This window comes from Capra hircus, unplaced genomic scaffold (assembly GCF_001704415.2).
Source record: "Capra hircus breed San Clemente unplaced genomic scaffold, ASM170441v1, whole genome shotgun sequence".
Lineage (NCBI taxonomy): Eukaryota > Metazoa > Chordata > Mammalia > Artiodactyla > Bovidae > Capra > Capra hircus.
The window spans coordinates 444,557-470,337 of record NW_017190158.1 but is presented as its reverse complement, the minus strand read 5'-3'; positions in this window follow the sequence as shown (position 1 = coordinate 470,337).

Here is a 25,781-nt window from a genome sequence, read left to right as displayed (position 1 = left end):
CTGAAGTCGCTGGCTGTCCTCTAGTCTACCTGGAATGGCAGTGGTCTCCACGACCTCTGGGACCTCCTCTGGTTCATTGATTCGGCTGTTCATTCTCCTTGGAATACATCTACAGAGATTTTAGACTCTGATTTCTTCAGTTTCTTTGAGATGGGAAATTTCTAAGGAGGTTCCTTGGTCAACTTTGCTTGAATGTGTTTATTCATCCTCACAGTTACCCTGGCCACCTGGAGAAAACAAGAGATGGAACACAGAATGGCATTTGTTTGGGAAAAGGGTGAAATGGATGGGAACAAAGACTTCAGTTGGGGTGTGGACAGAGAAGGTATATGTGCCAGGGAAGGACAGGGGAGGGTGTCTTATGGATTCAATATGAAAGTGGAATTTCCATGGGTTCAGGTCACCTTGACACTTCCTTTGGACCTCAGTTGAAAGGTCTTCCTCTTTTCCTCTTGGGTATCTGGAGTCGGGTATTATGTAATGGCACAAGAGCCTTGTGGTTTCCCTGTCAAGTTAGTTATTTTGAAGACACACAGGGGTCTGCTCCACAGCCGCGGGCACCCCTTTGTATATCCATCCCCAGGGAGTCACATGCTTATACTTTATGAGGTCAGCAAGTCAATTACCTAGGTAATGGTGGCCTTAGGTGAGCCTTGACATAAAAAAGTCCCATCCTGATACTTCTAGGGGAGGATGGGGGAGAAAATCTGATGCTTTAAAGTGGGAGAAATGTGGTATGTTTAATGCCCGTAAAGAGCCCTGCAAACTCACCTGCCATCTTCATCTCTCTAAGTCTACCCTGGTGGGTCACACATTAGGGAGAGTGTGTCTGCTCCAACCTTGTGTCATAGACACAGTTTTCAGGATTTCATTCTCTTCTCTCTCAACTTTCACCATTACCCAGTTCTTAATACCTTGCCTAAAATCCCTCCATGGTAATTAGACTGTATTGAAAAACCAAGAGAGTTCCAGAAAAAAAATAAAATCAAATTCTGCTTTATTGACTATGCCAAAGCCATTGACTGTGTGGATCACATTAAATTTTGGTAAATTCTGAAAGAGATGGCAATAGTAGACCACCTGACCTGCCTTTTGAGAAACCTGAATGCAGGTCAGGAAGCAAGACTTAGAACAGGGCATGGAACAACAGATTGGTTCCAAATAGGAAAGGGAGTATGTCAAGGTTGTATATTGTCACTCTGATTATTTTACTTATATGCAGAGTACATCATGAGAAACGCTGGGCTGGAAGAAGCACAAGCTGTAATTAACATTGCTGAGAGAAATTAATAACCTCAGATATGCAGATGACACCACCATTATGGAAGAAAGTGAAAAAGAACTAAAGAGCCTCTTGATGAAAGTGAAAGAGGAGAATGAAAAGGTTGGCTTAAATCTCAACATTTAGAAAACTAAGATCATGGCATCTGTTCCCATCACTTCATGGCAAATAGTTGGAGAAACTGTGGAAACCAGCTAAGTTTATTTTTCTGGGCTCCAAAATCATTGCAGGTGGTTATTGCAACCATGAAATCAAAAAAACACTTACTCCTTGGAAGGAAAGTTATGAACAACATAGACAACATATTAAATAGTGGCAACATTACTTTGTCCAAAAAGGTCCATCTAGTCATGGCTACCGTTTTGCCAGGAGTAATGTATGGATGTGAGAGTTGGAGTCTAAAGAAAGCTGAATGCAGAAGAATTGATGCTTTTGAATTGTGGCATTGGAGAAGACATTTGAAAGTACCTTGGGCCACAAGGAGATGCAGCCTGTCCATACTAAGGGAGATGGAAGGACTGATGTTGAAGCTGAAACTCAAATATTTTGGCCACCTGATGCAAAGAGCTGACTCATATGAAAAGACCCTGATTCTGGGAAAGATTGAGGGCAGGAAGAGAAAGGTCGACAGAGGATGAGATGGTTGGATGGCATCACCAACTCAATGGAAATGAGTTTGGGTTAACTCTGGGAGTTGTTGATGGACAAGGAGGCCTGGCGTGCTGTGGGTCATGGGGTTGTAAACAATCAGACATGACTAAGCAACTGAACTGACTGAAGAATGCACCATTGTTTAAACATTTGAAAATCAGTGAGTGTGATTCAACTTACTAAAAAACTGTGGTTTTCCCAGTGGTCATGTATGGATCTAAGAGTTGGACTGTAAAGAAAGCTGAGAACCAAAGAACTGATGCTTTTGAACTGTGGTGTTGGAGAAGACTCTTGAGAGTCCATTGGACTGAAAGGAGATCCAACCAGTCAATTTTGAAGGAGATCAGCCCTGGGATTTCTTTGGAGGGAATGATGCTGAAGCTAAAACTCCAGCACTTAAGCCACCTCATGCAAAGAGTTGACTCATTGGAAAAGACTCTGATGCTGGGAGGGATTGGGAGCAGGAGGAGAAGGAGACGGCAAAGGATGAGATGGCTGGATGGCATCACTGACTCGATGAACATGAGTCTGAGTGAACTCCAGGAGATGGTGATGGACAGGGAAGCCTGGCATGCTGAGATTCATAGGGTCACAAATAGTCAGACACTACTGAGTGACTGAACTGAACTGAATTGATCTGAAATAACTAAAACTGAAACTCAATTGGGTCATCTCTATAAATGCTGAAAAATAGTTTGGTAAAATCTATTATCTATCCCTGTGTTGGGAAGATCCTCTGGAGGAAGGTATGACAGCCCACTTCAGTATTTCTGTCTGGAGAATCCCCAAGGCAAGAAGAACCTGCTGGGCTTATATTACATTGGGTCACAGAGGTCTGGACACAACTGACTGACTGGGTCCCTTCTGTATAAATACTCTTAGCAAACTAGAAATAGAAAACTTCCTCAACCTGATGATAGTATACACTGTATAACTAATATCACACTTCATGGTAGAACAGTGTTTTACGTCTAAGATCAGAATCACCAAAAACGTGCCCACTCTCAATGTATTTAATTTCTGTCCATGAAGTCAAATTTGAAAATGATTGAGAAATTGTTCAGTTTGGCAAAAAGCATTAAACTGTTTTTATTTTTTTTAATTTATTTTAATTTTAATTTTTACTTTATTTTACTTTACAATACTGTATTGGTTTTGCCATACATTGACATGAATCCACCACGGGTGTAAATGAGTTCCCAAACATGAAACCCCCCTCCCATATTCTTCCCCATAACATCTCTCTCGGTCATCCCCATGCACCAGCCCTAAGCATGCTGTATCCTGCGTCAGACATAGATTGGCGATTCGATTCTTACATGACAGTATACATGTTACAATGCCATTCTCCCAAATCATCCCACCCTCTCCCTCTCCATCTGAGTCCAAAAGTCCTGTATACACATGTGTCTTTTTCGCTGTCTTGCATACAGGGTCGTCATTGCCATCTTTCTAAATTCCATATGTATGTGTTAGTATACTGTATTGGTGTTTTTCTTTCTGGCTTACTTCACTCTGTATAATCGGCTCCAGTTTCATCCATCTCATCAGAACTGATTCAAATGAATTCTTTTTAATGGCTGAGTAATACTCCATTGTGTATATGTACCACAAGTTGCTTATCCATTCATCTGCTGATGGACATCTAGGTTGTTTCCATGTCCTGGCTATCATAAACAGTGCTGCGATGAACATTGGGGTACATGTGTCTCTTTCAATTCTGGTTTCCTCAGTGTGTATGCCCAGCAGTGGGATTGCTGGGTCATAAGGCAGTTCTATTTGCAGTTTTTTAAGGAATCTCCACACTGTTCTCCATAGTGGCTGTACTAGTTTGCATTCCCACCCACAGTGTAGGAGGGTTCCCTTTTCTCCACACCCTCTCCAGCATTTATTGCTTGCAGATTTTTGGATCGCAGCCATTCTGACTGGTGTGAAGTGGTACCTCATTGTGGTTTTGATTTGCATTTCTCTAATAATGAGTGATGTTGAGCATCTTTTCATGTGTTTGTTAGCCATCTGTATGTCTTCTTTGGAGAAATGTCTATTTAGTTCTTTAGCCCCTTTTTTTTGATTGGGTCGTTTATTTTTCTGGACTTGAGCTGCATAAGTTGCTTGTATATTTTTGAGATTAGTTGTTTGTCAGTTGCTTCATTTGCTATTATTTTCTCCCATTCAGGAGGCTGTCTTTTCACCTTGCTTATATTTTCCTTTGTTGTGCAGAAGCTTTTAATTTTAATTAGATCCCGTTTGTTCATTTTTGCTTTTATTTCCAGAATTCTGGGAGGTGGATCATAGAGGATCCTGCTGTGATTTATGTCTGAGAGAGTTTTGCCTATGTTCTCCTCTAGGGGTTTTATAGTTTCTGGTCTTACATTTAGATCTTTAAACCATTTTGAGTTTATTTTTTGTGTGGGGTGTTAGAAAGTGATCTAGTTTCATTCTTTTACAAGTGGTTGACCAGTTTTCCCAGCACCACTTGTTAAAGAGATTGTCTTTACTCCATTGTATATTCTTGCCTCCTTTGTCAAAGATAAGATTTATCTCTGGGCTTTCTATTTTGTTCCATTGATCTATATGTCTGTCTTTGTGCCAGTACCATACTGTCTTGATGACTGTGGCTTTGTAGTAGAGCCTGGAGTCAGGCAAGTTGATTTCTTCAGTTTCATTCTTCTTTCTCAAGATTGCTTTGGCTCTTCGAAGTTTTTTGTATTTCCATAAAAATCTTGAGACTATTTATTCTAGTTCTGTGAAAAATGTGGCTGGTAGCTTGATAGGGATAGCATTGAATTTGTAAATTGCTTTGGGTAGTATTCTCATTTTCACTATATTGATTCTTCCAATCCATGAACATGGTCTATTTCTCCATTAGTGTCCTCTTTGATTTCTTTCATCAGTGTTTTATAGTTTTCTATATATAGGTCTTTAGTTTTTTTAGGTAGATATATTCCTAAGTATTTTATTCTTTTCGTTGCAATGGTGAATGGAATTGTTTCCTTAATTTCTTTTTCTACTTTCTCGTTATTAGTGTATAGGAATTCAAGGGATTTCTGAGTGTTGATTTTATCTCCTGAAACTTTACTATATTCATTGATTAGCTCTAGTAATTTTCTGGTGGAGTCTTTAGGGTTTTCTATGTAGAGGATCATGTCATCTGCAAACAGTGAGAGTTTTGCTTCTTCTTTTCCAATTTGGTTTCCTTATATTTCTTTTTCTGCTCTCATTGCTGTGGCCAAAACTTCCAGAACTATGTTGAATAGTAGCGGTGAAAGTGGGCACCCTTGTCTTGTTCCTGACTTTAGGGGAAATGCTTTCAATTTTTCACCATTGAGGATAATGTTTGCTGTGGGTATGTCATATATAGCTTTTATTGTGTTGAGGTATGTTCCTTCTATTCCTGCTTTCTGGAGAGTTTTTATCATAAATGGATGTTGAATTTTTTCACAGGCCTTCTCTGCATCTATTGAGATAATCATATGGCTTTTATTTTTCAATTAGTTAATGTGGTGAATTATATTGATTGATTTGCAGATATTGAAGAACCCTTGCATCCATGGGATAAAGTCCACTTGATCATGGTGTATGATCTTTTTAATGAGTTGTTGGATTCTGATTGCTAGAATTTTGTTGCATCTATATTCATCAGTGATATTGGCCTGTAGCTTTTTTTTTTTTTTTTTTTTTTTTGTGGCATCTTTGTCAGGTTTTGGTATTAGCGTGATGGTGGCCTCATAGAATGAGTTTGGAAGTTTACCTTCCTCTGCAATTTTCTGGAAGAGTTTGAGTAGGATAGGAGTTAGCTCTTCTCTAAATTTTTGATAGAATTCAGCTGTGAAGCCGTCTGGACCTGGGCTTTTGTTTGCTGGAAGATTTCTGATTACAGTTTCAATTTCCGTGCTTGTGATGGGTCTGTTAAGATTTTCTATTTCTTCCTGGTTCAGTTTTGGAAAATTGTACTTTTCTAAGAATTTGTCCATTTCTTCCACGTTGTCCATTTTATTGGCATACAACTGCTGATAGTAGTCTCTTATGATGCTTTGTATTTCTGTGTTGTCTGTTGTGACCTCTCCATTTTCATTTCTAATTTTATTGATTTGATTTTTCTCTCTTTGCTTCTTGATGAGTCTGGCTAATAGTTTGTCAATTTTATTTATTCTTTCAAAGAACCAGCTTTTGGCCTTGTTGATTTTTGCTAAGGTCTCTTTTGTTTCTTTTGCATTTATTTCTGCCCTAATTTTAAAGATTTCTTTCCTTCTACTAACTCTGGGGTTCTCCTGTTCTTCCTTTTCTATTTGCTTTAGTTGTAGAGTTAGGTTATTTATTTGACTTTTTTCTTGTTTCTTGAGGTATGCCTGTATTGCTATGAATTTTCCTCCTATCACTGCTTTTATAGTGTCCCACAGGTTTTGGTTGTGGTGTTTTCATTTTCATTAGTTTCTATGCATATTTTGATTTCTGTTTTGATTTCTTCTGTGATTTCTTGGTTATTCAGAAGTGTGTTGTTCAACCTCCATATGTTGGAATTTTTAATAGTTTTTCTTCTGTAATTGAGACCTAATCTTAATGCATCATGGTCAGAAAAGATGCTTGGAATGATTTCGATTTTTTTGAATTTATCTAGTTTAGATTTATGGCCCAGGATGTGATCTATCCTCGAGAAGGTTCCATAAGCACTTGAAAAAAGGGAGAAATTCATTGTTTTGGGGTGAAATGTCCTATAGATATCAATTAGGTCTAACTGATCTACTGTATCATTTAAAGTTTGCACTTCTTTGTTGATTTTCTGTTTGGTTGTTCTGTCCATAGGTGTGAATGGGGTAGTAAAGTCTCCCACTATTATTGTGCTATTATTGATTTCCCCTTTCATACTTGTTAGCATTTGTCTTACATATTGCGGTGCTCCTATATTGGGTGCATAAATATTTATAATTGTTATATCTTCTTCTTGTGTTGATCCTTTGATCATTATGTAGTGGCCTTCTTTGTCTCTTTTCACAGCCTTTGTTTTGAAGTCTATTTTATCGAATATGAGTATTGCCACTCCTGCTTTCTTTTGGTCCCTATTTGCGTGGTATATCTTTTTCCAGCCCTACACTTTCAGTCTGTATGTGTCCCTTGTTTTGAGGTGGGTCTCTTGTAAGTAGCATATAGAGGGGTCTTGTTTTTGTATCCATTCAGCCAGTCTTTACCTTTTGGTTGGGGCATTCAACCCATTTACGTTTAAGGTAATTATTGATAAGTATGATCCCATTACCATTTACTTTATTGTTTTTGGGTCGGGTTTATACACCCTTTTTGTGTTTCCTGTCTAGAGAATGTCCTTTAGAATTTGTTGAAGAACTGGTTTAGTGTTGTTGAATTCTCTCAGCTTTTGCTTGTCTGTAAAGCTTTTGATTTCTCCTTCGTATTTGAATGAGATCCTTGCTGGGTACAGTAATCTGGGCTGTAGGTTATTTTCTTTCCTCACTTTAAGTATGTCTTTCCATTCCCTCCTGGCCTGAAGAGTTTCTATTGAAAGATCAGCTGTTATCGTTATGGGAATCCCCTTGTGTGTTATTTGTTGGTTTTACCTTGCTGCTTTTAATATTTGTTCTTTGTGTTTAATCTTTGTTAATTTGATTAATATGTGTCTTGGGGTGTTTCACCTTGGGTTTATCCTATTTGGAACTCTCTGTGTTTCTTGGACTTGGGTGATTACTTCCTTCCCCATTTTAGGGAAGTTTTCAACTATTATCTCCTCAAGGATTTTCTCATGGTCTTTCTTTTTGTCTTCTTCTTCTCTGACTCCTATAATTCGAATGTTGGAGCATTTCATATTGTCCTGGAGGTCTCTGAGATTGTCCTCACTTCTTTTAATTTGTTTTTCTTTTTTCATCTCTGATTCATTTATTTCTGCCATTCTATCTTCTATTTCACTAATCCTATCTTCTGCCTCCGTTATTCTACTATTTGTTGCCTCCAGAGTGTTTCTGATCTCATTTATTGTGTTATTCATTATATATTGATCCTTTTTTATTTCTTCTAGGTCCTTGTCAAACCTTTCTTGCATCTTCTCAATCCTTGTCTCTAGGCTATTTATCTGTAATTCCATTTTGATTTCAAGATTTTGGATTACTTTCAAAAAATGGGTTATGAGACGTCAAATGTTTTGGAATAACTTTGAGCTGCCTGTATATTGAAGCTCAGGGCTGTGTTCCTGTGTTGCTGGAGAATTTGCGTGGTATGTCTTGTTCTGGAACTTGTTGGTCCTAGGGTGGAGCTTGGTTTCAGTGTAGGTACGGAGACATTTGATAAGCTCCTATTGCTTAATGTTCCCTGAATTCAAGAGTTCTCTAATGTTTTCAGGCTTTGGACTTAAGCCTCCTGCTTTTGGTTTTCAGTTTTATTTTTACATTAGCCTCTAGACTTCTCCATCTATACAGCACCAGTGATAAAACATCTAGGTTAAAGATGAAAAGTTTCTCCACATTGAGGGGCACTCAGAGATGTTCACTTAGTTACAAGGAGAAGAGAAGAGGGAGGGGGTAGTTAGAGGTGACTGGAATGAGATGCGGTGAGATCAAAAGAGGAGAGAGCACGCTAGCCAGTAGTCACTTCCTCTGTGCTATCTATAGTCTGGACTGCTCAGAGGTATTTGCGGAGTTATACAGGGAAGAGGAGAGGGAAGAAGGAGACAGAGGTGACCAGGAGGATAAGAGAGAGGACTGAGAAGGAGAGAGACAAATCCTGCCAGTAACCAGTTCCTTAGGTGTTCTCCACCGTCTAGAACACACAGAGATTCACAGAGTTGGATAGAGAAGAGATGGGGAAGAAAAGAGACAGAGGCCACCTGGTGGAGAAAAAGGAGAGCGCAAAGGAGGAGATAGTGGTCAAGCCAGTAATCTCGCTCTCAGGTAAAATTGGGTAGAGAAGTTTAGGTTTTCAAATGGACAAAATTGACAACAAAAACCAAAGAGCAAAGATTAAAAATCTAGAGTAGAGGTTGGATTTTCAAAAATACAATATTAAAGAAAAGAAGCAGAAGGAAAAAGGAAGAAAGGAAAAAAGAGGAAAAAGAAAAGAGAGAGGGGAAAAAAAAAAAGAACTACAGGAATTATTAAAAAAAAAAAAAAAAGAAACACCAACAACCACTCAAAGACTATATATGGTGTTTGCCTTAAAAAAAAAAAAAAGTCTTTTTTTTTTAATACTAATAGTAGGTTATAGAAATAAAAATTAGAGGAGAAATAGAAGACAACAATATACAAAAAAGTTAGAAAAAAAAGAATAAAAAAGGGAATGATTTTAAAAATAGCAAAAATATATCTGGCCCTTCTCTGATGTTGTGGGCAGTGTAGGGTCACTTCCAAGGCGGTTCCCTCTGTTTAACTTCTTCTGTTTTCTGGTGTTTTAGGCTCACTAGTTCAGTCATGCTGTGGGGAGGGGGGATGCTGCAAACAAATAGCACTGTCGTGTGCACACAGTGTCTCAGCCCCACTTGGCCTGTCCCTTCTCGCAGCGCACAAACTGCTTTGGCTCTACGATGCTCAGCCGGGAACCGTCTGAGGCCGGCCCTAGGCTGCGTGCACCTGCCCGGTCTGAGCCGCTCAGGTTCGGTGCTCAGGTAGCCCTCAGAGGCACAGATTCGGTTGGGACAGCGTTTTGTGCCCTTCCCATGTCTGAGTATCTCAGGAGTTTGGTGAGCGCGATCGCTGCGACTTGTCACCTTTTCTGCCTCTGCTGCTCAGTTTTCTGGGTGGACCACTGGCGCCCCTCGTGAGGCAGATGGTGACTGTCCAGCACCCCCAGAAGTCTACCAAAGAAGCCTGTTTGCAGTGTGGTAAGTAAAGTCTCTCTGGGTCTGCAATTTCCCCTTTCCAGTCCTTACGGCTCTGGCTGCCTGTCCCCGGTGGGGGATGGTCTGCAGCCGGCTTTTTCCGTTCCGTCCTTTGTTCTGTGCTCAGTCCTGGTGGTGTCTTATGTTCGAGCTTTTCATTCGGTAGCTATCCCACAGTCTGGTTTGCTAGCCCAAGTTAGATCGTTCTGGTTGCATGTGGGGCCGTCCTGCTTGATTCTTACAAAGCACTGCAGCCCGCACCTCCCACGCTTCCCTACCCTGCCCCCACTTGCTTGTGGCGGATGCAGGCGTCTGTGCTGCTTTTCCACTGGGGGAGTTACTGTTGGGCTTGTAATCTGTTGGTTTTAATTATTTATTTATTTTTCCCTTTCTGTTATGTTGCCCTCTGTGTTTCCAAGGCTCACCACAGACTTGGCAGGGAGAGTGTTTCCTGGTGTTTGGAAACTTCTCTTCTTAAAATTCCCTTCCTGGGACTGGCTTCCCTTCCCAGGACAGAGCTCCCTCCAGACCTCCTTTGTCTCCTTTTTCATCTTTTATATTTTTTCCTACCTGTTTTTGAAGACAATGGTCTGCTTTTCTGGTTGCCTGATGTTCTCTGCCAGCCTACAGAAGTTGTTTTGTGGAGTTTGCTCAGCGTTGACATGTTCTTTTGAGGAATTTGTGAGGGAGAAAGTGGTCTTCCCATCCTATTCCTCTGCCATCTTTTACCCTGCCCCTAAACTGTTTTTAATTTTTGGGACAATTTATCTAGAACATCTAATAAAATCTATAGCAACATGCAAATTAAAAAAAAAACAAAACTAAGAATAAATTTTATTCTTAATCACTGAAATAAATGTTCAGTGTTGCAAGATATACACATGGTATATAAAATTAATTAATAGCTTTTATACATAGCATGAAAGACAATTGAAAGTTAAAATTAAAAATAATGACACTGACATCGGAGTATTAAAAACTTAAGCATTTGACAAAATATATGAATGGCACCAATGAATGAAATGGACAAAATATTTGAACATGAAATTCACCAAATAAAAATATACAGATGGCAACTAAGTGTGCAGGGCACATCAAAATGATGGCTCAAATGAAAAAACAAACAAGAACACGTGTGATGAGGGTATTAAGCTATTTGAACTTTAATGCACTGCTTATGTAAATACAAAAATGGTACAGCCATGGTGGAAAACAGCTTGGAAGTTCCATAAAAAATAAACATTGGGTTACCATATGACCCAGCAATCTCTTTCCTAGTTACCAACAAGTATGAAACAATAAATATGTTTACCCAAAGATGTGCACATCAGTGTTCATAGCAGTCTTTTTTCTAATAGTCAAACAGTTGAGATGAACAAGATGGAGGAGGAGTAGGTCAATGTGGAGTACATCTCTCTCCACAGATACATCAGGAATACACTTTCAGACACAGAAGTGCTTGCAAAACACCTGCCTATAGCTAAAAGGACTACTTGACCAGCAGAAAAGAATACATAGACCCACAAAACTCGGTAGAGTGAAGGAACTATGTGGAAAAACAGGAGTGTTAGTAGGACTGGCCATGCCCTTGGCTTGTGGGGGAACTGACGTGTCTGGTCCTCACATCATGGTAATTATCTGGATCAGAGGAGAAGCATGTAATGCTGAGAATGAAACAGTTGATCTATGACAGCCTAAATTGAATGAGAATCAGACAGATCTTGCTGTAGCCATACACACCCCAGAGAGAAACATAGATTCCCTAGAAAGAACAGCAGCTGGGAGATGCAGTTTGGGGGTTGTGGAGCAATCCCAGGGTGAGGGCTGCTGTTGACTGTGGAGAGATGAACTGATGGGATTTGAGGCAGGAGATGGGGATGGGAATGCCTGTAGAGGAATGCCAGGCACTATGAAATCAAGGCAATACTGCTGAGTCAATCATAGTGAGTGGAGCCATCACTATAGTCTCTCTATCCCCACTCACCAGCATGCACAGCTGAACAGAAGCTGGACCATTAAGCACCTGGCTCACCAAACTACAGAGTAGGACCCAATGCAGGGTGCCCCTCAAGTACCTGACATGAGTGTAGGACTCCAGGCAGGGGGCCCTGTGTATGCCTGATGTGATGAACCACAGAGAAAGACCCCAGGAAAGGCAGCCCTCCAAGTTTCCGAAAGTTCAGAGCCATGGAGATAGACTGGCCAAAGAGGCCTCCTGATTGCCAGCTAAAAGAGGCTGGGAAGAAGACTCTGATGGGGCCATAACAACTGTGGCCGAGGCAGTCCAAGTCCCTGCACACGTGGTGATGCCAGGGTGCCTGTAAGCCAAAAAGCTATGCCACCTTCATGTTCAACTCTCACCAGGGCAGAGCTACCAGACATAACTAAACTCTTCTGTATACGTGGGCAGGGTCATTTCAGTAGTGTCCAACTCTATGCAGCCCTGTAGACTATGGTCTTCAGGCCTCTCTGTCAGGGTGGGGGGCTCTGCAGGCAAGAATACTGGAGTGTATTGGCTGGTACAGGTTGGCATACCCTTCTAGAACACTATATTCCCTGCTGCCCTAACTGAAAACTCCCTGAGTACCTGGTGCTGCCAGAACCGCTGTGACCCAAGCAGCTGCACCTCCACTTCTGGCCCTCACAGGGGCAAACCAAGTCCTTCAGGGAAGCCTCAGAAGCAAAATCCAGTGGATGAGTCACATGCAGTGGTAGACATAAAACCACAGTTGAACTCCAGGGGTCCAGAATATGGTCCATGGGAGAAGGGAATGGCAAACCACTTCAGTATTCTTGCGTTGAGAACCCCATGAATAGTATGAAAAGGCAAAACAGTATGACACAGATAGATGAACTCTCCAGGTTAGTAGGTTCCCCATATACTACTGGAGATCAATGGAGAAATAACTCCATAAAGAATGGTGGGATGGAGCCAAAGCAAAAGCAATCCCCATTGTGGATGGGACAGGTGATAGAAGCAAGGTTTAATGCTATAAAAAGCAATATTGCATAGCAACCTGGAATGTAAGGTCATGAATCTAGGCAAATTGGAAGTAGTCAAACGAGATGGCAAGAGTGAACATCCACATTCTAGGAATCAGTGAACTAAGATGGACTGGAATGGGTGACGTTAACTCAGATGACTATTATATCTACTACTGTGGGCTGCAATCCCTTCGAAGAAATGGAGTAGCCATTATAGTAAAAAAAAAAAAAAAAAGTCCAAAATGCAGTACTTGGATACAATCTCAAAAACTACAGAATGATCTCTGTTCACTTCCAATGCAAAGCATTCAAAATCTCGGTAAGACAAGTGTATACCCCTACCAGTAACACTTAAGAAGCTGAAGTTCAACCGTTCTATGAAGACCTACAAAACCTTCTAGAACTAACACTCCAAAAAGATGTATTTTTCATTATAGGGGACTGGAATGCAAAAACAGGAAGTCAAGAAATACCTGGAGTAACATGAAAATTTGGCCTTGGAGTACAGAATGAAGAAGGGCAAAGGCTAACAGAATTCTGCCACAAGAACGTGCTGGTCACAAAAAAAAACCCACTTCCAACAACGCAAGAGAAGACTCTACACATGGACATCACCATATGGTTAACACTGAAATCAGGTTGTTTATATGCTCTGTAGCCAAAGATGGAGAAGCTGTAAACAGCCAGCAAAGACAAGACTGGGAGTGGACTGCGGCTAAGATCATGAACTTCTTATTGCCAAATTCAGACTTAAATAGAAGAAAGTTGGGAAAACCACGAAACCATTCAGGTATGATCTAACTCCAGCCCCTTTTGACTATACTGTGGAAGTGAGAAATAGATTTAAGGGACTATATCTGATAGAGTGCCCAATTAACTATGGACAGAGGTTTGTGACATTGTGCAGGAGATAGGGAGCAAGACCATCCCCAAGAAAAAGAAATGCAAAAATGAAAAATTGCTGTCTGAAGAGGTCTTACAAATAGCTGTGGAAAGAAGAGAGATGAAAAGCAAAGGAGGAAAGGAAAGATATACCCATTTGAATGCACTGTTCCAAAGAATAGCAAAGAGAGATGAGAAAGCCTTCCTCAGCTATCCATACAAAGAAACAGAGGAAAATAATAAAATGGGAAAGACTAGTGATCTTCCTTCAAGAAACTTCGAGATACCAAGGGAACATTTCAAGCAAACATGAACATGAAGTCGCTCAGTCGTGTCTTGAGACCCCATAGGCACCACACTCCTCTCTCCATAGGATTTTCTAGACAGGGGTACTGGAGTGGGTTGTCATTTCCTTCTCCAGGGATTTCATGCAAAGATGGGCTCAATACAGGACAGAAGTGGTATGGACCTAACAGAAATAGAAGATACTAAGAAGAGGTGGCAAGAATACACAGAAGAACTGAACAAAAAATCTTCATGATCCAGATAATCATGAAGGTGTGATCACTCACAATCACCTAGAGCCAGACATCTTGCAATGTCAAGTCAGGTGGGCTTTAAGAAACATCACTATGAACAAAGCTAGTGGAAGTGATGAAATTCTAGTTAAGCTATTTCAAATCCTAAAAGTTGGTGCTGTGAAAGTGCTTCACTCAATATGTCAGCTAATTTGGAAAACTCAGCAGTGGCCACATGACTGGGAAAGGTCCATTTTCATTCCATTCACCAAGAAAGGCAATGCCAAAGAATACTTAAACTATTGCACAACTGCACTCATCTCACACACTAGTAAATAATGCTTAAAACTCTCCAAGCCAGGCTTTAGCAATATATGAACCTGAACTTCCAGTTCTTTTAGCTGGTTTTAGAAAAGGCAGAGGAAACAGAGATTAAATTGCCAATATACGCTGGATCACTGAAAAAACGAGAATTTCCTAAAACAAACAAGCAAAAAACCCAACCCATTTCTGCTTATTAGCTATGCCAAAACCATTGACTGTGTGGATCACATTAAACTTGGAAGATTCTGAAAGAATTGGGAATACCAGACCACTACACCTGCCTCTTGAAAAACCTGTATGCAGGTCAGGAAGTAACATTTAGAACTGGACATTAAACCACAGACTTGTTCCAAATAAGAAAAGGAGTACATTAAGGCTGTATAATATCATCCTGTTTATTTAACTTATACGCAGAATACATCATGAGAAGCGCCAGGCTGGAGGAACACAAGCTGGAGTCAAGATTGCTGGGAGAAATATCAGAAACCTCAGATATGCAGATGACACTACCCTTATGGGGGAAAGTGAAGAAGAACTAAAGAGCCTCTTTATGAACGAGAAAGAGGTGAGTGAAAACGTTGCCTTAAAGCTCAACATTCAGCAAAGTAAGATCTTGGCATCCAGTCTCATCACTTTATGGCAAATAGATGTGGAAACAGTGTCAGACTTTATTTTTCTGGGCTCCAGGATCATGGTGGATGGTGATTGCAGCCATGAAATTAATGACAGTTGCTCCTTGGAAGGATAGTCATGGCCAGTCTTAAAAGCATATTAAAAAGTAGAGACATTACTTTGCCAACAAAGGTCAAACTAGTCAAGGCTTTGATTCTTCCAGTAGTTATGTATGGATGTGAAAGCTGGACTCCAAGAATGCTCAGCGCTGGAGAATTGATATTTTTGACCTGTGGAGTTGGAGAAGCCTCTTGAGAGTCCCTTGGACTGCAAGGAGATCCAAGCAGTTCATCCTAAAGATCAATTCTGGGTATTCATTGGAGGAACTTATTTTTAAGCTGAAACTCCAATACCTTGGCCACCTGATCCGGGAGCTGACTCATTTGAAATGACCCTGATTCTGGGAAAGACTGATGGCTGAAGGAGAAGAGGAGGACAGATGAGTTGGTTGGATGGAATCACCGACAAAATGCACATGGGTTTTTTTTGGACTCCAGGAGTCAGTGATGGACAGGGAGGCCTAAGTGTGCTGCAGTTCATGGGGTCACAAACAGTCGCACAGGACTGAGCGACTGAACTGAACTGCATCGCAGGGGCAGTGTAGCAAAAGAAGAAAACCCAAGTCCTTCTTATGAGCTGTACAAGCTACAGATTAAATTCCCAAAATAAACTAGGCATTCCATATATTTATAGATGGAATATATTAAAAAGTATTGAGAGCTCCTGCAAAAGAAAATGCATTAGTTCTCACAGCTGTTAACATGGGAGGCAAGAACACATAGGAGTAGGATCAAATTAGAATCTGAGCTGCCCCCAAATCAGAGATCAGCACAGTTTTGGATGGCATCATAGGGTGATGAGGTCTACTGTGACTTCCAACAAGCGAAAGGAATCTGATAGCAGTGACTCAAGCAATACACATATTATTCTTCTATTTTGCCTTGCTCTGTATATTCTTTGGGATATTTTTCTTTTCTTTCCCACTCCTCTGCCCCTTTGTAATTGTCAATTTTATTGGCTCTATGAAATCTAATTAATTGAGCTTTTTTTTTTTCCTCAGTTACAGTTTTTGCTGTTATAAACCTCTGTCTCTACATTGCAATTTTGCAGTTCTGTAGCGTTTTCCTTTTTTTCTTTTTTAATTTTCATTTTTTAAACCTATTACAATTTTTCTACATGTATTCCTTTGCTTACCTGCTGTTCTTTTCCCATCACAGTTAAATTTTAATGTATATAAAACTTCTTTACCTGCCTCTATTTAACTTTGCATATCTATTTTTCCTGTCATTTCCTCTCGATATATTTGCTAGTTTTATTTTCATTGCCTTCTTTTCCAGTTGACACCTTGCTCTAGTTTTGTTTTCCAGTTGTGCTTTAGTTAGTTTTGTTCTGGTAGATATAATTTTTTGTTTCATTTTTTTCACCAGGTCCATCTATGGCACTTAAATTGTGTTGAACTATTTTGATTCTGCTTATGGGTGTATATACATATGTGCCTATTCAGTCACAATTATTTTTGTTATAAACCTCTACCTCTTCGTTGGTCTTTTGCTGTTCTTCAGAGTTTTCCTTTTTATTTTCTTTCTGCATATATTCAGTTGTTTGTCTTTCCAGTATACTTGTCCTTTTGCAGTTAATCTTTAATGCATATGTCTTAATTGTCTATAGCTATTTAACTTTGCATACCTATTCTTTAATTCTTTTCTTTCTTTCCTTTTCTCTCAGCATTTTAGTGGTTTTATTTTCGCTGTTTTACTCACTGTTTGGCACTTTGCATTACTTTTGTTTTCCAGCTTGTGCTTTAGTTAGTTTTGTTCTTAATTTGTTAATATAATTTTTGGTTTCCTTTGTCCACAAGGTCAATCTATTGTTACTTTATTTTTGTTGGACTCTTTTGATGTTTCATATGCGTGTTAAACATTTATATTCCCATAAATGGGGGTATATGTGTATATTCCAGTATTGTAATTGTTATTTGCCTGACATTGTAACTGCCATTTGTTTGGGGTTCATCTTTGGTTTATCTTTTTTGTATATTTTTTAAAATATAATTGAATGCCATAATAAAAAACTGTGGTATCTCTATTCCTGACCATAGATCCAGCACTGAGATTGTGGAGTGGGAGCAATGAATCCCAGACCCTAGACAACCAGAGAACTTCTAACATAAGGGAGTATCAATTAGTGAGAACTCACACAGAGGAAACCACTTGAATGCATGTCCTGGCATCACCCAACCATCAGTTGCACCCAGTATAGGACACCTTATTCAAACAAACAAGACAAAAATACAAACCCAATCATCAGCAGGGAGGATTACCACCTTACTCAGCCTTGAAAATCAGAAGAAAAAGCAAAAAGCTCAGCACAAATCTCACCCAATGCAAACATTACATAAACTGCTGGTCCAACCTTGCTGCTGCTGCTAAGTTGCTTCAGTAGTGTCTGACTCTGTGTGACCCCATAGATGGCAGCCCACCAGGCTCCCTGTCCCTGGGATTATCCAGGCAAGAAAACTGGAGCGGGTTGCCATTTCCTTCTCCAATGCATGAAAGTGAAAAGTGAAAGTGAAGTCAAACAAGACTGACTCTTAGCGACCCCATGGACTGCAGCCTACCAGGCTCCTCTGACCATGTAATTTTCCAGTCAAGAGTACTGGAGTGGGGTGTCATTGCCTTCTCCAAAAGAATAAGCATACAGGGACAAGGAAGACAGTTACTGAAATTAAACATACTCTAGAAGGAATCAATAGTGGAATATCTGAAGCAGAAGTACAGATAAGTGAATTGGAAGGCAAAATGGTGGAAACAACTGCTGAAAAACAGATTAAAGTAAAAAGAATGACAAGCACTGAGGACAGTCTCAGAGAGCTCTTGGACAATATATAATGCACCAATATTTGAATTATTCAGGTTCCATAAGAAGAGAGAAAATGAAAGGGTATTAGAAAAATTTTGATTAGATTATAGATGAAAATTTCCCCAACATGGAAAAGGAAATATTCAGTCAAATCCAAGAGGTGCAAAGGGTTCCTTATGGGAAAAAGCCAAGATAAAACAAGCCAAGACAGATTCTACTGAAACTAACACGTATTAAACACAAAGAAATAATTTTTAAAGCAGCAAGGGAGAAGCAACCAGTACCATACAAGGGAAACTGTATATGTTTAACATCTTTTCTATCAGCAGAAACTCTGCAGGCCAGAAGGGAATGACAGGATATATTTAAAACACTGAAAAGGAAAAATCTACATCCAAGACTACTGTACCTGGCAAGGATCTCCTTTAAAATTGATGGAGGAATCGAAAGCTTTTCTGACTAGCAAAAGATAAGAGAATTAACGATCACAAAACCAGCTTTACAACAAATGTTAAAGGGATTTAAATAGTCAAGAAATGTTAGAGAAGAAAAAAGATCTACAAAATCAATGCCAGTCAATTAAGAAAATGGCAATAGGAACAGATTTATCAATAATTACTTAAAATGCAGATATGTTAAATGATCCAACCAAAAGACACAGACTGGCTGAATGGGTACAAAAACAAGATGCAGTAGGCTGCCCCCAGATGGCAGAGGAATAGAACGGGGTAACTATTTGATCCCCCACAAATTCATCAAAAGATCATTTAAATGCTGAGCAACTTCCATAAAACATTTCCTGGATGCTGGCAATGGACACTGGACATCCAGAAAGGCATCCAATTGTTTTTGAAAAAGCAAAGGACAGAATGAATACCAAAGAAGAGCTAGGCAGCTTCCTAAAGGTCCCTACCCCTGGCTGAGGCAGAGAAGCAGGTGTGCAACAGTCAGAGCCAGAAAGGCAAGGGGCAATGTATGATCCAGAGACCAGCATCCTCCTCCAAACTATGAGCAGGCTACCAGTTGCTAATGACGTCTTCCTGGAATCCTGGATGGTTGACATCTGCCAAGAGAGTCACAGTCTGAGATCAGCTGCCAAGAAGAGACACATGATACACCATAGATGGTGTACTCAAAGTACACCTGGGACTGAATGGCCTGAACAGGGTAGGTGATTATGATGTACCACTTGCCTGGAACAGTGTGGTCTCCAAGCACTTGGTCATCTGAGCTGCTCAGACCTGGGAAAGGCACAAAATGCAAGCCCAGCCAAATATGTGCCTTTGCAGAGCACTCAACAACCTGAACCTGAGATGGTTAGACCTTGGAGGTGCATGAAATGCAGAGCCCTCTTTGGACAGTACCCCTGAAGAGCAACCTGGAGCCTGAGAAGTGTAGACCTAAAAAGCACACACCACTGTGTTCTGGGACAAAACAAGTGTGGTCCATTCACTGTATCCACTCCCTAAACACAAACACCAGTAATATCTGTTTCCTGTGTACCTCACCCCACATACAACTGAACAAGTAAGCCTAAATATAATGACTGCGTTTGCCCCCTTTTGTCAGGTTGGAAATTAAACACTGATGAGACTTGCAAACCAAAGAAGCCAAAAGAGACAAAGAAAAGGGAACCACTCTGGGAGTGACAGGTACAGATGATTAAAACCCTGTAGTTACCAATGACTATGAACTTCGTGATGTTCAAGCTGGCTTTAGAAAAGGCAGAGGAACCAGAGGTCAAATTGCCAACATCTGCTGGATCATCGAAAAAGCAAGAGAGTTCCAGAAAAACATATACTTCTGCTTTATTGATTATGCTAAAGCCTTTGACTGGGTGGATACAATAATCTGTGGAAAATTCTGGAAACGATGGGAATACCAGACCACCTGCCCTGTATCTTGAGAAACCTATATGCAGGTCAGGAAGCAACAGTTAGAACTGGACATGGAACAACAGACTGGTTCCAAATAGGAAAAGGAGTACGTCAAGACTGTATATTGTCACTCTGCTTACTTAACTTATATGCAGAGCACATCATGAAAAATGCTGAACTGTAAGAAGCACAAGCTGGAATCAAGATTGCCGGGAGAAATATCAATAACCTCAGATATGCAGATGACACCACCCTTATGGCAGAAAGTGTAGAGGAACTAAAAAGCCTCTTGAGGAAAGTGAAAGTGGAAAGTGAAAAATTTAGTTTAAACCTCAACACTCAGAAACCGAAAATCATGGCATCCAGTCCCATCACTTCATGGGAAATAGACGGATAAACAGTGGAAACAGTGTCAGACTTTATCTTTCTGTGCTCCAAAATCACTGCAGATGATAATTGCAGCCATGAAATTAAAAGACGCTTATTCCTTGGAAGAAAAGTTATGACTAACCTAGATAGCATATTCAAAAGCAGAGACATTACTTTGCTGACTAAGGTCCATCTATCTAGTCAAAGCTATGGTTTTTCCTGCGGTCGTGTATGAATGTGAGAGTTGGACTTTGAAGATGGCTGAGCACCGAATAACTGATGCTTTTGAACTGTGGTGTTGGACAAGTCTCTTGAGAATCCCTTGGACTGCGAGGAGATCCAACCAGTCCTTTCTGAAGGAGATCAGTCCTGGGATTTCTTTTGAAGGAATGATGCTAAAGCTGAAACTCCAGTACTTTGGCCAGTTCATGCAAAGTTTTGACTCATTGGGAAAGATTCTGATGCTGGGAGAGATGAGGGGCAGGAGGAAAAGGGAACAAGAGAGGATGAGATGGCTGGATGCCATCACTGACTTGATGGACATGAGTCTATGTGAACTTCGAGAGTTGGTGATGGACAGGGAAGCCTGGCCTGCTGCGATCCATGGGGTCTCCGAGTTGGACACAGCTGAGCGACTGAACTTAACTGAAGCATTGGAAATGGCCTGTAGACATTGAGATGTACTGAAAGCTCAAACAAGGAACTATCTGAAAGTGAACTAATCCCACACTGCCCACAAGAGCTCCAAAGAAATTCCTAGATGTATTTTTACTATTATCAATGTTTCAGTTTTGTAACTTCTTTATTACTCCTTTAATTTTCCTTTTTATAACCTACTATTACCTTGCAAAAAGACCTAATTTTTAAAAGAAATTTCATATATATTTTATATTTGTTATAATTTGGTTTTTAAAAATTTTTAATATTGTATTTTGAAGCTTCTAGGATCATAATAAACTGTCAAAAATTCTGAAAGAGATGGGAATACAAGACCACCTGACCTGCCTCTTGAGAAATCTGTATGAAAGTAAGGAAGCAACAGTTAGAACTGGATGGAACAACAGACTGGTTCCAAATAGGAACAGGAGTACATCAAGGCTGTATATTGTCACCCTGCTTATTTAATTTCTATGTAGAGTACATCATGAAAAGTGCTGGGCTGGAAGAAGCACAAGCTGGAATCAAGATTGCCAGGAGAAATATCAATAACCTTATATATGCAGATGACACCACCCTTATGGCAGAAAGTGAAGAGGAGCTAAAAAGCCTCCTGATGAAAGTGAAAGAGGGGAGTGAAAAGGTTGGTTTAAAGCTCAAGATTCAGAAAACAAAGATCATGGCATCTAGTCCCATCACTTCACGGAAATAGATAGGGAAACAGTGGAAACCATGTCAGAGTTTATTTTGGGGTGAGGGGCGCTCCAAAATCACTGCAGATGGTGACTGCAACCATGAAATTAAAAGATCTTTACTCCTTGGAAGGAAAGTTATGACCAACCTAGATAGCATATTCAAAAGCAGAGACATCACTTTGCCAACAAAAATCCATCTAGTCAAGGCTATGATTTTTCCAGTAGTTACTTATGGATGTGAGAGTTGGACTGTGAAGAGAGCTGAGTGATGAAGAATTGATGCTTTTGAACTGTGGTGTTGGAAAACACTCTTGAGAATCCCTTGGACTGCAAGGATATCCAGCCAGTCCATTATGAAGATCATTGCTGGGTGTTCTTTGGAAGGAATGATGCTAAAGCTGAAGCTCCAATACTTTGGCCACCTCATACGAAGAGTTGATTCATTGGAAATGTCTCTGATGCTGGTAGGGATTGGGGACAGGAGGGGAAGGGGATGACAGAGGATGAGATGGCTGGATGGCATCACCGACTCGATGGACTTTTGTGTTTGAGTGAACTCTGGGAGCTGGTGATGGACAAGGAGGCCTGGCGTGCTGCAATTCATGGTGTTGCAAACAATTGGATATGACTGAGTGACTGAACTGAACTGAACTGAATATACATGTTTCAATGCTATTTTCTCAAATCATCCCACTCTTGCCTTCTCCCACAGATTCCACAATTCTGCTATTTATGTGTTTCTGTGTTTCTTTTGCTGTGTCACATATAAGGTCATCATTACCATCTTTCTAAATTCCATATGTATTCTTTAATATACTCTAATGATGTTTTTCTTTCTTCCATATTTTAATTTTTTCATATGTACTTGACTAGTGGAAAAACATACATTTGACTAGGCAGCCCTTTGTTGCTGAGTAGTCTTTCTGCTTTTTAACATGTTGTCTAGCTTGGTCTTAAGTTTCCTTCCAAGGAGGTTACATCTTTTAATTTGATAGCTGAAGGAACCATCCGCAGTGACTTTGAAGCCCAGAAAATCAGGTTTCTTACTGTTTCCATTGTTTTCCCTACTATTTGCCATGAAGTGATGGGATTGAAGGCCATTGTTCATTTTTTGAATGTGGAAGTTTAAACAGTTTTTTCAGTCTTTCACTTTTCTCAAGAGTCTCTTTAGTTCCTCTTCACTTTCTTCATAGAAATGGTGGTGTCGTCTGTGTATCTCAGTTCAGTTCAGTTCAGTTCAGTTCAGTCACTCAGTAGTGTCCGACTCTTTGCGACCCCATGAATCACAGCACGCCAGGCCTGCTTGTCCATCACCAACTCCCGGAGTCCACTCAGAATCACGTCCATCGAGTCCGTGATGCCATCCAGCCATCTCATCCCCAGTCGTCCCCTTCCCCTCCTGCCCCCAATCCCTACCAGCATCAGAGCATTTTCCAATGAGTCAACGCTTCGCATGAGGTGGCCAAAGTACTGGAGTTTCCGCTTTAGCATAATTCCCTCCAAAGAAATCCCAGGACTGATCTCCTTAAGAATGGACTGGTTGGATCTCCCGTAGTCCAAGGGACTCTCAAGAGTCTTCTCCAACACCACAGTTCAAAAGCATCAATTCTTTGGCACTCAGCCTTCTTCACAGTCCAACTCTCACACCCATACATGACCACTGGAAAAACCATAGCCTTGACTAGATGGACCTTAGTCAGCAAAGTAATGTCTCTGCTTCTGAATATGCTATCTAGCTTGGTCATAACTTTTCTTCCAAGGAGTAAGCATCTTTTAATTTCATGGCTGCAGTCACCATCTGCAGTGATTTGGAGCCCCCCCTCCAAAATAAAAAATAAAAAATCTGACACCGTTTCCACTGTTTCTCCTTCTATTTCCCATGAAGTGATAGGACCGAATGCCATGATCTTGTTTCTGAATGTTGAGCTTGAGCCAACTTTTTCACTTTCCACTTTTACTTTCATCAAGAGGCTTTTAGTTCCTTTTCACTTTCTGCCATAAGGGTGGTGTGCATATCTGAGGTTATTGATATTTCTCCTGGCAACCTTGATTCCAGCTTGTGTTTCTTCCAGTCAAGTGTTTCTCTGCATATAAGTTAAATAAGCAGGGTGACAATACACAGCCTTGCCATACTCCTTTTCCTATTTGGAACCAGTCTGTTGTTCCATGTCCAGTTCTGGCTGTTGCTTCCTGGCCTGCATACAGATTTCTGAAGAGGCAGGTCAGGTGGTCTGGTATTCCCATCTCTATCAGTATTTTCCACAGTTAATTGTGATGCACACAGTCAAAGGCTTTGGCATAGTCAGTAAAGCAGAAACAGATGTTTTTCTGGAACTCTCTTGCTTTTTTGATGATCCAGCAGATGTTGACAATTTGATCTCTGGTTCCACTGCCTTTTCTAAAACCAGCTTGAACAGACAGAGAACAGAATAATGGACATGGGGAAAGGTTGAGATATATGGAAAGAGTAATATGGAAACTTACATTACCATATGTAAAACATATAGACATGTGTAATTTGCTGCATGCCTCAGGGCAGTAGTCATGTATAGATGTAAGAGTTGGACTGTGAGAAAGGCTGAAAGCTGAAAAATTGATGATTTTGAACTGTGATGTTGGAGAAGATTCTTAAGAGACCCTTGGACTGCAAGGAGATCCAATCAGTCCATTCTGAAGGAGATCAGTCCTAGATGTTCTTTGGAAGGAATGATGCTACAGCTGAACCTCCAGTACTTTGGCCACCTCATGCGAAGAGTTGACTCACTGGAAAATATTTTGATGCTGGGAGAGATTGGGGGCAGGAGCAGAAGGGGACGACCGAGGATGAGATGTCTGGACGGAATCACTGATTCAATGGACGCGAGTCTGAGTGAACTCTGGGAGTTGGTGATGCACAAAGAGGCCTGGAGTTCTGTGATTCATGCGGTTCCAAAAAGTTGGACACGACTGAGCCACTGAACTGAACTGAACTGAATTTGCTGTATGTCTCAGGAAACTCAAACATGGGCTCTTTGTAAATCTAGAGGGGGTGGGATGGACAGGGAGATTTAAGGGTGTTACAAGACTGAGGAGATATAAGTATACCTTTGGCTGATTCATGTTGATGTTTGACTGAAAGCAACAAAATCTTCTAAAGTTATTACATTAAAATTTTATTTTCATTGTATTTAAGCCATTAAATTAAAAAAATACTCAAAATTATTAAAGTAAAAACAAAGAAAGCTTTAAAAGAAATGCATATATGAAATGACTCAAATATCCATTAACTGGTGATTGATGGACATGAGATTGAGCAGGGTCCAGGGACTGGTGATGAACACGGTCACAGAGTCAGACATGAGTGCAGAACTGAAATGAATTCACTGACATACGTATGAAATCCTAAGACAGACTCAGATGGACATACTATCCCAAGAGTAGTGTACTACACACGTTTTCATATTATATTCAGGAAAGTAACCACAGATGAATACCTCTATGTATTGTTAAAAGGATACAAGTATCTGTACAGCTATAACAAAAAGGGCATTTGAGTCAACATGCATGAACCAAGAGAAGATCAGACTAACTGAAGTGAGTGAGGTACACAGAGAAAGACAAACAGCAAATGATATCACTTAAATGTGCAATATAAGATATGACAGAAATGAATACATGTATGAAACGGAAACACACTGATGGACATAAGAGAACAGACTTGTGGCTTCCAAGACTGAGAGAGCAGGGGGAGCAATGGAGTAGGAGGTTGGGGTTAAGAGATATAAACTAGACTATTTGGAATTGATTGACAAGTTCCTGCCCACTAAGGATACCAGAATTGAAATGACATGTTTACTCCAATGTTCATCACAGCACTGTTAATGATAGCTAGGACATGGAAGTAACTTAGACATCCTTTGGCAGACGAATAAGAATAAGATGAATAAGAAAGCAGTGGTACATAAACACAATGGAATATTACTCAGCTATTGAAAAATAATGCATTTGAATCAGTTCTAATAAGGTGGATGAAACTAGAGCCTATTACACACAGTGAAGTATTTCAGAAGGAAAAAACACCAATATATCATGCACATATATGGAAATTAGAAAGATGATAATGATGACCATATACTCAATGCAGCATATATGGTCACAGATACGCTGTGACCATAGTGTATAAAAGAGACACAGATATAAAGAGACTTTTGGACTCTG